The sequence below is a fragment of the Geotrypetes seraphini genome, chromosome 1 (assembly GCF_902459505.1).
Source record: "Geotrypetes seraphini chromosome 1, aGeoSer1.1, whole genome shotgun sequence".
NCBI classification, from domain to species: domain Eukaryota; kingdom Metazoa; phylum Chordata; class Amphibia; order Gymnophiona; family Dermophiidae; genus Geotrypetes; species Geotrypetes seraphini.
This window is the reverse complement of record NC_047084.1, coordinates 259519060-259535602: the sequence shown is the minus strand read 5'-3', so window position 1 is coordinate 259535602 and position 16543 is coordinate 259519060. Positions and strand designations below refer to the sequence as shown.

The 16543-nt window shown below is 38.8% G+C and overlaps 1 long non-coding RNA gene across 1 annotated transcript in view; it reads right to left on the bottom strand.

Moving 5' to 3' along the window:
• Positions 1-4538: 4538 nt before the first annotated feature.
• Positions 4539-16543, bottom strand: part of LOC117363016 — a 54246-nt gene continuing 42241 nt past the window's right edge. Inside the window, exon 3 of the long non-coding RNA XR_004539954.1 lies at positions 4539-4656. This is a non-coding gene — a long non-coding RNA (uncharacterized LOC117363016). The remainder of the gene's footprint in view (positions 4657-16543) is intronic.

The following is a 16543-nucleotide window of genomic DNA, read 5'->3' as shown; positions in this document are numbered from 1 at the left end:
AAATGGTAAATGTAACAGCCCATTTCTAAACTGTCTAATGCAAATGCTGGGACATAAAGATGAGCCAACAATGACCTACTGTACTTGAACTGGTGTCATTCCCTTTAGACTTGTCACCGATCTGGCCTCTGCAAGATTTTAAGTCTCATCCTAAAGCAATTTCCCAAAAGGGGTGATGGAGGAAACATTGCAAAAGTCATACCTAAAGCTTAAGTTTCTTAGGCTTCTAAGAAGTTGAAAACAAAAATAGTAGCAGCCAAGTTTTAAAAGATAGCTTTCCCCTAAAACTTGGTTGTAATGCCGCGAGTCCCATGCTCTAGCATCTTTTACAAAAAGCTGACTGAGTGGTTAATAATACAGTATTTCAGTTGGCGGGAGAAATATAAGTGTCAGGGGGCGGGGGTGCGCAGGGAAGCTGGCGACTAGGGCTTATTATGGGGGGTAGGGATTATATTGAGGCCTACCCCAAAAATCATGCGAGGGCTTATTTTCGGGGTAGGTCTTATTTTTGGGGAAACACAATATGCATTTGTAACAATGCCCTAACTGTATTAATAGTTGTCCTGATCTAGCTATATTAGCAACTCTGTTGAATGTCCTTGTCAAACTGTCCATTGTAACTTCCTGGGTAACTGACCCAACCTCTTGTAATGTAATCCGACTTTGAACTGAATAGGAAAAGGCGGAAGAGAAAACCTGATTAAAATAACATATCCTAAAATCCTGACAGGCCAGATTGAGAACCCCTGCCCTAGATGAAAAGAGGGATAGGGGAGATAAGATATGGATGTTTAAATACTTGCAAAATACTAATGCACAAAAAAATTATTTAAAATTATTTGTATCCTGCCTATCTACAAATCTAGGCGAGGAACAATGCAAACATACAAAATCAGCGATTGACAAACAATAGAATACAATGGCACAACAAATCAAAAATGTCATAAAAACATCTAAGCATCTATGCACAATCACAAATATATCTTCATAAAGACAGTTCAGTGCTAGTATGGCCCACAGACTAACACAAAGAAGCAGAATTTCATACACACACACAGCTGGTACCAAAAGCGCGTTCAAATAACAGTTTTTACTTCTTTTCTAGATTGACAAATATTTTATTGAGGCAGGGAAGCGGTAGAACTAGAAAAACATGCATTGAGGTTGCAGCTCAGTAGACTTAGAATAACATCAGGAAATAATTTTTCACAGAGAGGATAGTGGATTCATGGAATACTCTCGGTGAGGGCGGAGAAGGAAAGCATAGTGGAAGAATTCAATAAACACAGACGTTCCCTATATAGAAAGAGGATGGAATCCAAACAAAACTTAAATGACTTCATGGCAACTAATGTGTTATGATGGGCAAGAATGATGCTTAAGCAGCAACTTCAGTAGGTGGAAAGCAAAGCTAGTGCCGGGCAGATTTCTACAGTCTGTGTCATGAAAATGACCAAAGACAGATCAGCATGAAGTATGAGTGTACTATATTCTGCCTTGTTGGGCAGACTTTATCTGGCTTCATTTACTATGTAAGGTGTTGTGCCGTAAATTGGCAGTTTGGTGCCTTCCTGTCACCTCAGAAGTAGTCCAATCTTTTCCTAAAACCTTTCATCCTAGTAGTCGGGCCCCAATTATTAATCCAATTTTGACCTCTACCCTCCAAAGCTCTCAGATGGAGGAGGTATTCCTTCCAGCCGGCCTTCTACAAAAAGGTACGGGGAGGGTGGTGGTGGGTTTCACGGTAGGGGTGTTTGGGGGGGGTGCCAGCAGGAGGGATTGGGCATCCCTCCTGCCGGGGATGTTAGCAGGGAGAGGGTTGCCGGCAGGAGGGAGTGAGTATCTATCCTGCTGGCTGATTGGCGGTGGGGTTTGGGAGTTCCCTGCCACGGCCACTCTCAAATGATCATGGCAGGGACTCCCCCAAAGCTGCGATTTTGTAACCGGCACATAAGAACATAAGAATAGCCTTACTGGGTCAGACCAATATCCATCAAACCCAATAGCCCGTTCTCACGGTGGCCAATCCAGGTCACAAGTGCTTGGCCAAAACCCAAGGTGTAGAAATATTCCATGCTACCAATATGGGGCAAGCGGAAGATGCTTCTTTTTTTTCTAGTCCTAAAGGGCTTTGCACCCTGGGTAGCTACCCCTTTCGCCCAAATTTATCCCATCCTAGAGACTTCATGTGGAGTGATCTGTTTATGGGCCCTTGGAATTTGATTTATTCCTTGTTGGTGAAAAGTTGTGAGATGACTGGTAAACCGGCTTAGTTCTTCCCCGTTTGTTTCTGACATGTCAGCCTACCTTTTATTACCTGGGATATCAAAATCACGTTATAGTTTTATTCCATTTAATATATCACCACTGTTCAGCACATTTAAGTGTTGCTCTTAGGGAATCTCTCACTGAACAGATTGTTTGCAGCTAAACCCATGGCCCTCTAATATTTTACAGGTTAAATCACTGCTCTAAGATAGGTGGGGGGTGGGAGTAGGGAGAGATAAGGGTGGGCGATTACACAGAGAAAACAGCTCCCAGAATCAGGGGCTTCAACAAAAAATATTACCCTTGAACTGGTTCTTACTGGGTACAGCTCACTACAGATCAGAATCGAACATATGCCCTGTATACAACCCCAATTGTTCTCTCCATAATTGTATTATATTTTAATCCAAAATTACAATAATGGTAGGAAAAAAAGAAAAAAAAAAACATTCATAGATTTGCACTGAAGCTGATAAGGAATCAATTTATTTTGCCTTGAGATTTTCTTTTTACCTACTGTTGTTTTCACGTTTTATTTTCAAGTCAATTCCAGGTAAAGTCAAAAACAACAACAAAGCTTTTGTTAACTTGTTCTGGGCAACGTTTCAAAAACCTATGCAGTAAGTGGAGTTCGCCTCCTGTATAAATTGAAATTTGTGTGTACAAGTAATTATTTTGGCATATATTAAGAAGAATAATCAAGGCCCCCGGGGTTGTCTTTGCTGGCAAGAATGTGATGTCGCTTGTGATAGGCCAGACACAGTGCATGTGCAAGATTAGGAGAACAGTCCACCTTTTGAAAGACAGAGTTGCCAATTAGATTTTTTTTTTTTTTTTAATCTTAAATCTTTATTCGTTAATAGCACACGCTGGACTGGAACTTGGGTTTCTTATTGTAAAATGGCTCCCTACTTTGATATCAGCTTTTCAATCAGAATTAAAATCTTATTTTTTTTTTTTTTTTAAATGATTGCTGTTAATTGTTCTTTTAAAAAAAAAAAAATGCTTTGAGCCCAACCAGAAGCCTCTGTAATCGCACATGAACACTCTGCTGCATTTTTTAGAGGTATCACATTCAGGCCGACCTGGCAGCCTCAAAGAGAGCAGAGGCGGTTAATCAATCACTCTGTCACCTATTTGCATAAGAACTTCGAAGCAGAACGTTACATTGGAGCTGGGGAGAGCAACTTTAGAACAATTAATAGTTTACTTTTTTTGTAGTGTTCTGCCTAAGCGGCTTTTGAGAATTGCACATGGGTGCCCTATACAAAAATGTCCAAAGCTGCCTAACCACCACTCTAACAGGCACCCATACTACAAGTGCCAGTTAGAGAACTGTGTTGCCGCTGAAATGATGGCAGCAAGGGATTGCCGTGCTGTGATCAGTTTAGCGGCTGCGGTCTTTCCCCCCCCCCAGTGTGAAAACTACTGGCAGGAGGGAAGCCCAGGACCCCCAAAGCCGGCATCCCCACCAACAAATGTCCAGTGCCCAATTCCTCCTGCCACCACCCCCTGACATATCCCCCAGCAAAAGTGATGCCCAGTCCCTCCTGCCAGACACCCCTACCCCCTCGTAATGACTGCGGCAGGAGGGGTGCCCAGGCCCTACTGCTGGACACCCCCTACCCCCATGTAATGACTGCAGCAGAAGGGATGCCCAGTCCCTCCTGCTGGACACCCTCCACCCCCCATAATGACTGCACCCAGGAAGGACCCCCAACCCCCCGTATAGGTAGGCCATCGAACCCCAGCCGGAACCCCCTAGCCCAGCCAGACAAACTCCTCCAGCCCACCCAAACCCCCTTTACCTTTAGTAGTTGGCTGGCCAGCCGGCCAGATGCTTCCTCCATATGGCCAGCAGGCCTGCCTTCCTGGTGCATTGTGGGATGCACCGGGGAGGAGCCTAAGGGCCTGATTGGCTCAGGCAACTAAGGCCCCTCCCATAGGAGGGGCCTTAGGCGCCTGGGCCAATTGGAATCTTAGGCCTGTTTCCCATTGCATTGTGGGATGCACTGGGAGTGGCCTAAGATTCCGATTGGCAAAATATCTTAAACAATAAGGGAAGAAAAAGACCTCAGTGAACAACAACAAGCGCTTTGAACTCAGCTACAGCAGCTCCATCTTCTTTCATTGGTCATTTAAAAAAAAAAAAAACAACTCCACTGTTGATCCAAAAAAAACCTTCATGTACATATAGTTTCAGTTCAAATAATCAAAAACACAAAGTCCCAACATATGCAAACAAAAGCGAAAAAGCCAGTGATACTTAACTTGAAAATCTTCACATCGGGTTTGCCATTCTGTATCAAAATCTTTGTTTTGTCACAATTGCTTCTCTCCCTCCAGCAGAATACTTGTTTCACAATATACTACTGCTGCTTCAAGGAACTGAGAGAGAAAAAGAAAGTCAAAAAACCAAAAAGACATGAAAGGGACCAAAAGTCACTAGCTCGTGGCTCACTCTCTCCGACGGCATTGCATTTAGGGCGTCTGTTCCAACAAACCACCGTCTATTAAAAATGAAACGACAAACATCATCAATGACATTTGATGAAACTGGTAGCCAATCAGAAAACATCAATAATCCCATTCAAAAATCTGTAATTGGAAAAACCCCAGAGAGTAAGTTTAGAAAAAAAGCTTTCATTCAATGGTATTATTCAAACCATCTGGTTCCACAGTGTGTAGAGTAAAAATCCATTTCTGTTTGCGTTGTCTTAACCAGCAGCAAATGTCACTGCGTCGTTCAGATGCTTGGATTTGCTCTAACACTGCACATTGAAGTTTTGGAAAAACTGTGAGCTCCTTTTACTAAGCTGCGCTAGCGTTTTTAGCGCACGCTGAAGATTAGCGCACGCTAACCCCCGCGCTACGTGGAAAATACTAACGCCAGCTCTATGGAGGCGTTAGCATGTAGCGTGCGCAGCAATGTAGTGCACACTAAGCACGCACTAAAACCGCTAACGCAGCTTAGTAAAAGGAGCCCTGCGTCCTAATGACTCACAATAAGCAACTAATGGTTCCATTGCTTTGTTGTTTCGAATACAATGTCGATGCTCTATTAATCTGGTTTTAAGAGCTCTGGAGGTTTGCACAATATAATACAAGTTGCACGAACATTTAATTAAATAAATTATATTTCTAGAAGCACAATCAGTATGATGGTGAAATAAATCTTCAAAATGATCGGTGTACAACATAATATCACAAATAATAATAACTTTATTTTTCTATACTGCCATAATCTTGCGACCTCTAGGCGGTTCACAAAGAAGAAGAGCTGTACAATCAGCGAATTACAGTAGATGAATGCAAGGTGGTTGAAAGGAAAACTATACATACGTTGAATTATAAGAAATTAACTATTTTACATTTTACATTGAAAATAATCGGACACCAGCGAGTATCCAGATACAATTATGAAGAGGGAATTTTAGCAGACAGGGAATATGGATACGTAGTGTGAGGAAGAAATTCAGGGTAAGGTGTGGAAGTTCAAGAGGAATGTGTTATATGAGGGTAAATTCATTCTCCCACCATTTTGAATTTGGTAATTGAAATCACCCATTATTATTGATTTATCTAGTATGCTAGCCCCATTAATTTCTAATAACATTTCAGCATCTGTCTATTCATCCTGGCCAGGTGGATGTTAGTACATTCCTATCCCTGTCCTTCCCCCCCTTTACGCACACAATTTCTACCCATAGGATAGGACAGATATTGTAAGAACTGCTAAACCCTGTCGGTGTTTGCGTTGGAATGTCCATAACTTTTCTTGGAAGCAAGCTAGGAAATATTTGCTCTGCTTTACCCCCCTCAGATTCAGCAATTAAACATGAACGTTCAGGAGTATGATGTTAAGATTGGGTGACTTGAGACAGATATTTCTCTTATTTACAATGAGCTACAGCAACAAACTGTTATGGTACATTCTCCTGTAATTAAATACCTGACACTAAGCGGACACAAATGGAGAATTTAGAGATTCATTTTCTCTTAATACTTTAATTCACTCTTTAGTTATCTCAAAATTAGATTATTGTAACTCCTTATTAAAAGGGGCTTACCAAAAGGATATAAGACGTCTTCAACTCATTCAAAATACTGCAATAAAGATTATTTCAGGTTCAAAAAAGTTTAATCATGTCTCACCCCTATTACAAAATGCTCACTGGCTGCCTATATCATATAGGATTACTTACAAAATAGCCCTCCTAGTCTTTAAGACATTAAAAACTAATATACCTGCATTCATAGATAGGCTCCTGATTCCATACAGTTCGTCCAGAGTCCTCAGATCATCTTCTCAGTCTACTCTAAATGTTCCCTCATTAAAAATTATCGGAACCCGCCGTGCTTCAATCTTCTCTGTTACTGCCCCAATGATATGGAACACTCTCCCTTTGTACTTAAGATTAGAACAAGATTTGCAAATATTCAAAAAGAACTTAAAGTGTCTTCTTTTTAAAGAAGCCTTTAACTGTTAATTCTTTTTTATAATAATATCAGTTATTTTCTCCTCCATTAATATAGACTACTAAAATTCATCACCATGACCTCATTTGGTATCTCATTTCCCCTTATCTCCCTAATGTGTCTCCCTTTTATGTTATCTTTTCACAAATATTGTATTTCTTCCCCGCTTTCCCATTGTTTCTAGTTTTTCTCTTTTTAAAGGATGTAACCCTTGTTCGTTTAGTAATATATTATGTATAAGTGTGTTTTCTTTAAATTCTGATTTTATTTTATGTAAAACGCTTTATATTTGGAAAAGCGTTTAATCAAATAATTTAATAAACTTGAAACTTGAAACTTAAACTTGAATGCTGTGAAAGGCTATCTTTGCTCAGCTAACTTCCAAACTTTGCTCTTATTAACTCAAAGGGTATGCTTAAAAAGTATCTTTTGGAGATGTTTAGGGTGCCTTCTGGACCACTACCGCCATTTACAATGGTTCACTATTTATCAAGGGTTAGGAAAACCCTGGTGAAGGTACGCAGGAAGGCCAGTTCCATATGGATATCTTGATATTTTCATCGTTTATTTATTTATTTTAATAATCTTTATTCATTTTTAAAATAATTTCAATAAGTGAGGAATAATAAATAAAACATTTACACTATAGACATCACTTAAAATATTACCAGATTCTTACAGACCAATAACCCTCCCACCCAAATTATTCTTTATCCTTCAAGAATCTATAGATCTATCATAATTCCGTAATTCACTACATATGTTCATAGTTTATTAAAATTTGCTAAAACGCTTCTCCTGGAATGCAAAGCGTTGTACATTAAAAATTTAAATATAAATATTTTATTCACTCAATTTTCTATACCGTTCTCCCAGGGGAGCTCAGAAGGGTTTACATTAATTTATTCAGGTACTCAAGCATTTTTCCCTGTCTGTCCTGGCGGGCTCACAATCTACCTAATGTAATGTAATGTAATTTATTTCTTATATACAGCTACATCCGTTAGGTTCTAAGCGGTTTGAAGAAAATATACATTAAGATTATAAATGAGAAGTAAGAAGGTACTTAAAAAATTCCCTTACTGTCCCGAAGGCTCACAATCTAACTAAAGTACCTGGAAATTAATAAAGAAGAGAAAATAAAGATGGTTGAAAAAAGAAAAATTCTATGTGAACTTATAGGATGGAAATTAAACTGACAGTGAAGAACTGTATGAAAAATACATATGGAATGCAGTTAGAGAGGGTAGGTTACAATCTATTTATGGTATTTGTTTAATTGGAAGGTGTTTAGGTGGGTAATTTGGGGGAAGGTTATCTGAAGGTAGGTGAATCTTCTGGAGGTAAAAGAGGAGGGGTTAAGATATTTGGATGAATTTTTTGAAAAGCAGGGTTTTGATTTCTTTTCTGAATGTTTTGAAGTTGTCTGATATTGTCATAAGATTGGAGATGGAATGGTTGATTTTTGCTGCTTGTGTTGCCAGAAGGTTGTCAAACATTTTCTTGCGTTGTGTGCCTTTGAGTGGGGGGAAGGCGAAAGGGTTCGAGGTTCTTCTGTGTACCTAGGGAACAAACAACAAATAGTAAACATAGACCATTCACGACTGACATACTTGGCTGGGGTTGTGATATGAGAACAATAGGAAAAAAGGGAGGAACTACAATTTATTAAGAAAAAGCACATAAAAGGGAGGTACTGTAGGGAGAGTGTTGTATATGTGATAAATCAATTGTAGGCATCTTTAAAAAGAAAGCATTTTAAACTACTTTTGAATTTATCCAAGTTTTGTTCAGCTCTGAGGTGTAAGGGGAGAAAGTTCCAAATTGAAGGGGCAGTAACTGAGAAAATAAGAGTACGACGGGTACCAATTATTTTTAAGGAAGGGACATTAAGGGCTCCTTTTATCGAGCCGCGCTAGCGGGGTTAACGCGTGTGACTTTTCATCACGCGTTAACCCCCGCACTGGCTAAAAACTACTGCCTGTTCAAGAGAAGGTGGTAGCGGCTAGCGCGGCGGCGGTTTAGCGTGTGGTATTATACGCATTAAACCATTAGTGTGGCTTGATAAAAGGAGCCCTAAGAGAGTGTTGTGTGGGGGGGTCATATGGAATCAATAGTCTATCTAAGGTTATGGGGGGGTCATATGGAATCAATAATCTATCTATAAATGCAGGTGTTAGAAGTTAGAAGAGCAATTTTATAGGTAATCCGGTGTGAAATAAGCCAGGGGTGGGCAACTCCGGTCCTCGAGGACCGGAATCTAGTTGGGCTTTCAGGATTTCCCCAATGATATGCATTGAAAGCAGTGCATGCAAATAGATCTCATGCATATTAATTGGGGAAATCCTGAAAACCCAACTGGATTCCGGCGTTGCCCACCCCTGGGATGGGGAACCAATGAGCTTTCTTTAACAAAGGGGTGACATGATCAAATTTTTTGGAACCTGAGATGATTTTGATGGCCATATTTTGTATGGCAACTTTGACTTTGGCTGCAGATAGAGACTGGCTGCTTAGGATGTATTTTAACCAGCAGACTGTCTCCTTTATGAACTGTGCTTTTAAACTGTTTCCTGATATGGCTAGAGAAACAGAGTTTCTCTGTCTCAGGCATGGTGTCCTTTAAATAGGATATTTGTTTTTCCCTAAAATTTCCATGTAAAGGTATTATTAAATTTCAGTCGGTTAAATATGTGTTCTTTGAGCTCTCTCACCTTACTCTTTCATTACCAGCAAGAAAATGTTTGTCACTTCTCCAAATACCTCTAGCGTGCTGTGATGTTATAATATACACATAGATGTTTTTCTTTTCCTAATTGAGGATAATGATTTCTTATAAATTTCCTTTTCTGGGTCTCCTTATTTTGTAGACATGGGTTACATGTTTGTTTGTTTTATTTTCCAGGCTTTATTATGATTGGCCTTCCCTAATTTGATGTCGATGGAAATGTCCTTTTTGGTCCATTTTGCTTGATTATTGTAAATTGAAACGCTCATAAGTAAAAACAAAAGATGAGTTATGTTCAGTACAGTGGGTATTTCCCTATTCACAGAGGGCTTACAATCCACCTTTATACCTCAGTTAATGGGTTAAATGAATTCCGGCATCTTTGACTCTCAGCCCACTGCCTTAACCATTAAGTTACTCCTCCATTCCATCTATTGTGGCCTATATCTACAGGGAGATTCTTTCCTTCTGAGTTTACAGTATATACAGTATAATCTCGTTATAACAGACTCGCTTATAACGGAATATCATCTATAGCGGGCAAGGTCCACTGGTCCTGGCCGTGCGCCTTTACAAACATGCAGAAAAGCACTGCATTTAGCGGACTCGCATATAATTATTAATGGTATTATTAATGGCATTTTTATTATGTTCATGCTCTTTTTTATATATATTGTAAACTCACTTAGAAATTAGATAAGCGATTATATCAAATTTTAATAAAACCTTGACAAACAATTTGGTCCCCAGAGTCACTTTTAGCTGTAGTTTTGTTCAGCTATAATGGACAAGCAGGCTCCACCTACATGGCGCGTGGCGTGCCGGTGATACAGTATCAAAATGCAGCCCAGAAGAAAATTACAGATTATTTTTTTTCCAGTATAGTACGACATAATGCTTTAGAACATCTTTTGGTGTTCTGGTTTTGCAATCATGTCGTGCCATACCAATGTTTTGCTGAGTTTTGTTATTGATGTTGCTGATATGCTTGTGCAGTGACTGTTGTTCATTGATTGTACGTTGTTTCAAGTTGATATAAATAAAGTTTTTAAAAAATGCAACTCAGGATATAACGGACTCTGGATATAACAGACTGTTTTGCCAGGTTCCCTTGACATCTGTTATAACAAGATTATACTGTAGATGTTTCCAAGAGGCATTGAGGAGAATTGACATTGTGGAGGAATGATTAGAGGCAGTAAGGGTGCTGGCTGATTTGCTGGAAAGGTTTTCCAGCCCCTTTAAATGTTTCTAATGGCAAGGGAACTTGTTTCTTTTCACACCAACAGAATGGGTCTATTACCCAAATTTTATACTGTCTTGTGGAAGTGTGGGGCACCTCTGGTCCTGCGGTCAATGCAAACAGCTGCATTACCAGTGTTTGGGAACTCTGATGCTGAACAAAGAGTCCAAGAGCCCCAAAGGTAATGGTAACTGCAATACCTAGGGCAGGGGTAGGGAACTCCAGTCCTCGAGAGCCGTATTCCAGTCGGGTTTTCAGGATTTTCCCAATGAATATGCATTGAAAGCAGTGCATGCAAAGAGATCTCGTACATATTCATTGGGGAAATCCTGAAAACCTGACTGGAATACGGCTTTCGAGGACCGGAGTTCCCTACCCCTGGCCTAGGGGGAAACCCCTCAGCTTGCCTTTCCTCTTAACTATAATAGAGAAATAAAGAGAAGCTCATGGAGCAAAGAGAATGGCTGCTGCCATCTTGAATCACCATCAGTGTAACTCGAGCTATTACTGAAAAGACAAGCACTAAATCCAACTTCCTTTACCCTTCTTATAATCTCAGTTAGTCACAGTTAGGAGCTAGAAATTGGGCTTAATGGCCTTTTGATATGACTCATTAATGACAGTTCTTATATTCATATTGCTCCTTTAATACAGCTACTCCCATTACTCAAACATTTTACAACATAGTCTATGAGGGGCCATTGAAAAGTTCTCAGCCCAACCAACAAAGTAGGGGCAATCTCCATCAATGGCTATACTCATAGTCCAGCAATTTTTCACTTTTTTTATTCTGTATTTTTCTGATGGAATGAAAAAAGTGGAAAATCACTGAACTAAATGTATAGCCCTCGATGGAGACTGCCCCTACTTTGTTGGTTGGGCTGAGAACTTTTCAGTGGCCCCTCGTATGTGAGGGTTGATGATTCTTATATTTCATTATACATTTTTTAAATGCTGCTTTAACAAGATGTGTGAATGAGTATTTTAATGAAGACAGCCTTCTTTCTGGTTCACTATACTGAAAGTGCTGCTCTAATCAGACACAGAGGGTGTTTTGATATTTTCTCCTAATGCAATGGGGAAATATACTAGTTAATAGCTTAGTTTATCTAACGATGCCATATTCCAACATGAGAACATGTCAACATTGTTAGTTTTTAAATCAGGGATTTTGAACCACTGCTTTCATTCTTTAATCTGACTTTTAATAAAATTAGCTCCTTCCTTCTAGGGAGCCTCCTTCAAATACATATTTTACCTTTGAAAAGTCTGAGGTAAATCCTTACTGCAATTTTATTAACCTTTACACTATCAGCACACTTAGAAGATTTAAGGGCAAAATCGATGATGTGGTTTATTGAGGAAGGGTGTTGGCAAATAAATAATGGCTAACAATTCCTAAAATGTTTAAAACTCTGGTAACATATTCTTTCTTCATCTGTACCTGCAAAAGCTATCCCTTGTATAGGAGCTGTAAGATAAAGCAACTGCAGCTCCTATGCATCATGGGATAGCTTTTTCTTTGTTTTTTTGACATTTACATTTTAAAGACTCTAAGATTTTGATTTCATAAAACATCCACTGAATCGATACAACCTTTTTAAGTAAAATATAGCCACATTGGGTCTGGAATTGTTTGTTTTTACCAATAAACCTTGGAATTTTACCCTTGGATGCGGATTGGTCTATGGCTCTCTCTCTCTCTCTGGGTGATTGACACACCCATATTTTCTCATAAAATTAATAAATAAATTATAAGACATCCTACCACAAGACAGAGCTCTGAAACTAGATTAAACTGGAGTTTTCATAAATGAAATTTCTTGTTTGCAGATGTGTCTCACCCATCATCTCTTCTGAATTGGAGTAAATGGCTAGAGTTACACCTATTCTCAGCAGTAGATTTACAGATTTATTTATCTTGATATACTGCTTCGCTACAAAAGCAAGCTAAGCGATTTACAGTATTAAAATATACAGAAAACATATTAAGAAAATAAATCCATAAAAGATAGAAAAGCCCTTACAAATGATCCTACCCAATAAACCAGAAAAATAAACAATCAAATACCCCACTAGCATACCACTAAGGGCTCCTTTCACAAAGGTGCGCTAGCGGTTTCAGCGCACGCTTAGTGCGCGCTAAAATGCCGCATGCTCTAGCCGCTACCGCCTCCTTTTAAGCAGGCAGTAGTTTTTCGGCTAGCACATGCTATAGCGCACGCTAATCTTGTGCGTGCACTAAAAACGCTAGCGCACCTTCGTAAAAAGAGCCCTAAGTTATAAGTACCTATATTCCCTCCACACTAATCTCCCGGAGTGAAACAGAAAAAGCCTGCTGTAAAAAAATGTGTCTTAAACAGTCTTTTAAGACGAACTAAGGAACACTCCTCCCGCAGTTCTTTAGGAAGGGCATTTGACAAAACAGGAGCTTGATAAAAAAAGTTTTTTTGTGTGTGTTGTTGTTACTAGATGAATGGAGCAAATGGCTTGCACAGTAAAGTAGGCATTTAGTTCTGGAGCACAATTCCGTACCAAGCACATAAGATAACATAACATAACTTTATTCTTCTATACCGCCACAATCAGACGATTTCTAGGCGGTTTACACTGAAGAGAGCTGGACAATCAGCGAAGTACAAAATAGAAATAGTAAAAGTACAACATATTTCTCAAGAATAGTCAGAATAGAATTATTAAATATAATGAGACTTCTTTAAATGTGCCTGTTTAGCCTTCAAGATCCTACATGGCATCCTCCCTCCCGTTATCCCACTCTTCTGGAACTCCTCTAACCCTAATTCCACTAGATCCTCCCAAAAACTGAAACTATCATTCCCCTCTACAAAAGGTATATCCCGCGTAGGAAAACTAGGAACATCCCTCCCCTTTAGAACCACAGAACTCTGGAATAACCTCACCTCCCCGCTCAGAGTTTCAAGTTCCCTCCAATCCTTCCGCAAACACCTGAAAACTTGGCTCTTTTCAAAAATCTAACACTTCCCGCTTTTTGGTTCCCTGTCCCTCTTTATCTTCCTAGCTCCTTTCCTATAGCCCTTCATTGTAGCTCCTTTTCAACCTAACCCTGTAAACTGTGCCGAGCTCTATGCTTGTGGAGATGGCGCGGTATACAAACCTAAGGTTTAGTTTAGTTTAGTTTAGTTCTGTTTAGGAAATAAATCTGTCAAACAATATAGTCTTAATTTCTTTCCAAAATGCGCCATAGGTCAACCTGGCTCCATTGATATAATTACCTAACCAAGACTGCTGTTTACTTGCTTGAAACATGAAAGTTCTATCCAAAAAAGACCTGTATTTACAACCGGTAATCCTTGGATAGGCAAATAAATTACAATTTCTGGTTATCCTTGTAGGGCTATATAGCATAAAATGAGGTCACCAAAGAGCTTAATGATTCAGGAATACCTACATATATATATATATATATATATATATATATATATATATATATATATACCACCTTATGGGTCTTCAACAAAATCTTAAAACTGTACCCTAAAATACCAATGATAAAAAACATACAAATTTACATGCATCCCCCTAGCAATCTAATTGCTGAATTCTACAATGTCTGAAGCTTGTGCATGTATGCATCTCCTGGACCAATCAAAATTGTGTTAGCATAATCCAAATGAGGTACAGATAACAGGGCAAGCAGGAGAGTCACAAATGATTTATGATTGACTAGTCCCCTCACAACTCACAGCTTCCAAAGGGTGACACATACGCATCAAACTAAATGCCAACTTTTCATCAATCATAACTCCCAATTGTCAAAATGATTTTATAACTGGAAATATTCATAGATCACCAAATCTTTCCAGCATATCAAAACATATTCATAGTACTATCTTATAAACCACTGAATATTTTTCTAAAGTGTGTAGAATCCTCAGAGGGCTCACTTTCCTTTATTTAGAGTTCATAGAAGGATAATATGAGCCAATATCTTCAATGGATCTTTTTTTGTATATTTTTTAAACTTTTTCTTATATATAAAGTGCAAATGCAGCAGTTTTTTGTGCTGAATGAAATTCACTGGAACGCAACATGAGAACTGCCTGCTAATGTTGGGCTGGGAGCCTCGACCCTGATGAAAATTTTGAAACATGGCATTTCGGTGGAGGCGCTCCTGTAATGCACTTTTTTAAGAATAAGATAAGTTCTTATGCATCTTCTATTTATTACTGCTAAGTTTGCACAAAAAACTATTGCATTTGCACTTTATATATAAGAAGAAAAAGTTAAAAAATATACAAAAAGGATCCATTGAAGATATTGGCTCATATTATCCTTCTATGAATCTAAATAAAGTAAAGTGAGCCTTCTGAGGATTCTACACACTTTAGAAAAATATTCAGTGGTTTATAAGATAGTACTATGAATATGTTTTGATATGCTGGGAAGATTTTGTGATCTTTGAATATTTGAAAAGTCCCAGATGAAGTTTAGCCAAATAGTGAACTGAGTACATTTATAACTGGAACGGCATGCACAAAAAGATCTACTGATTGACAAGGAGCATAACCCCCATTATGTATCCAACATACCACTGTCTTTTCGACATTTAACATCTTATGGTGAGTGCTTTACCAACCTTTCACAGCCGGAAGACAAATTCATGGTCATTCTTCATACCCAAGCAATCCAAGTCGTCAACATACATATAGAGGCTGATTCCAAATTCCAAAATCAGACCATCCAATGGACAAACAAATGAACAAAATGGAGGACAAAGTTGAGCCCTGTGACATCCAACATTCTAATGGCTGAACATCAAGTCCATTTACCAACACAAATGTCCAATATGTCAGAAAATCACCCAACCATGCCAAAACTTGTCCTCCAATTCCTATCAACTGCAATCTCTGTAACAAAACCTCATGTTCTACAGTTTTAAATGCCAAAGCCAGATCGATAGATACTACCAATGCCACACACACCACCACCACCACCAAGGATGTTTCTTAACTCATTCACCATCTCTATCAGAGTGGTCTCTCTGCTATACCCTCTTCTATAAGCTGCCTGCATGGGATGTAACACCATATTTAATGTACCAAGCCTGTCACTTGCTCAACAACAGTTTGTGCAATCAATTTGGTTATTATTGGTAACTTTGATATAGGCTGATAATGTTCTAGCTTCAAGGAGTCTAAATTTTGCTTTTTTAAAACGGGGAGCACTAGCATGTGTCCAAACATCTGGTAACAACCCCATCAACAAACACCAGTGGTAATAAACCATGGCCTGGCGAAATCAATCATCTTGGAGGAATTAAGTCCACCACAGACATTCCCGTCCCTTTTACTAACTACCAACTGGTTACCAACTGAAACATACTCCTATCTGTTATCACCATATTATCAGTCACAACATCAGCCACCTTACTATAACCATCCTGCGCTACGGAAATACAACCCGGATGTCTCAATCCATCCTCCTTTTTCTGGAGCCATATGGTAACCCTAGTAATATTTTACTGCAACTTAGTAAATGTTCTCATAAGTAGGCTTCCCCTTACAATATAAACAGGAAGCAATAAAATGTTTGGGAGAACTGTTTGATCATTCATTGGAAGAAACAATATGTATTAATACACAAAAATGAATATCTGTTGTTACAGAACAACTGATTATGTTGTTTCCTCAACTTGAGGCATTAAATATAATGGTTTTTGCAAAGCTTAATTAGATCCTCATTATGCTTATCCTACCAATTCCTCAAGTGATTTATAAAAAGCTGGAATATATCCTATTCAAACTCTTCTGGAAATAATAAAACTTCTAAAATTGTGCTACAGA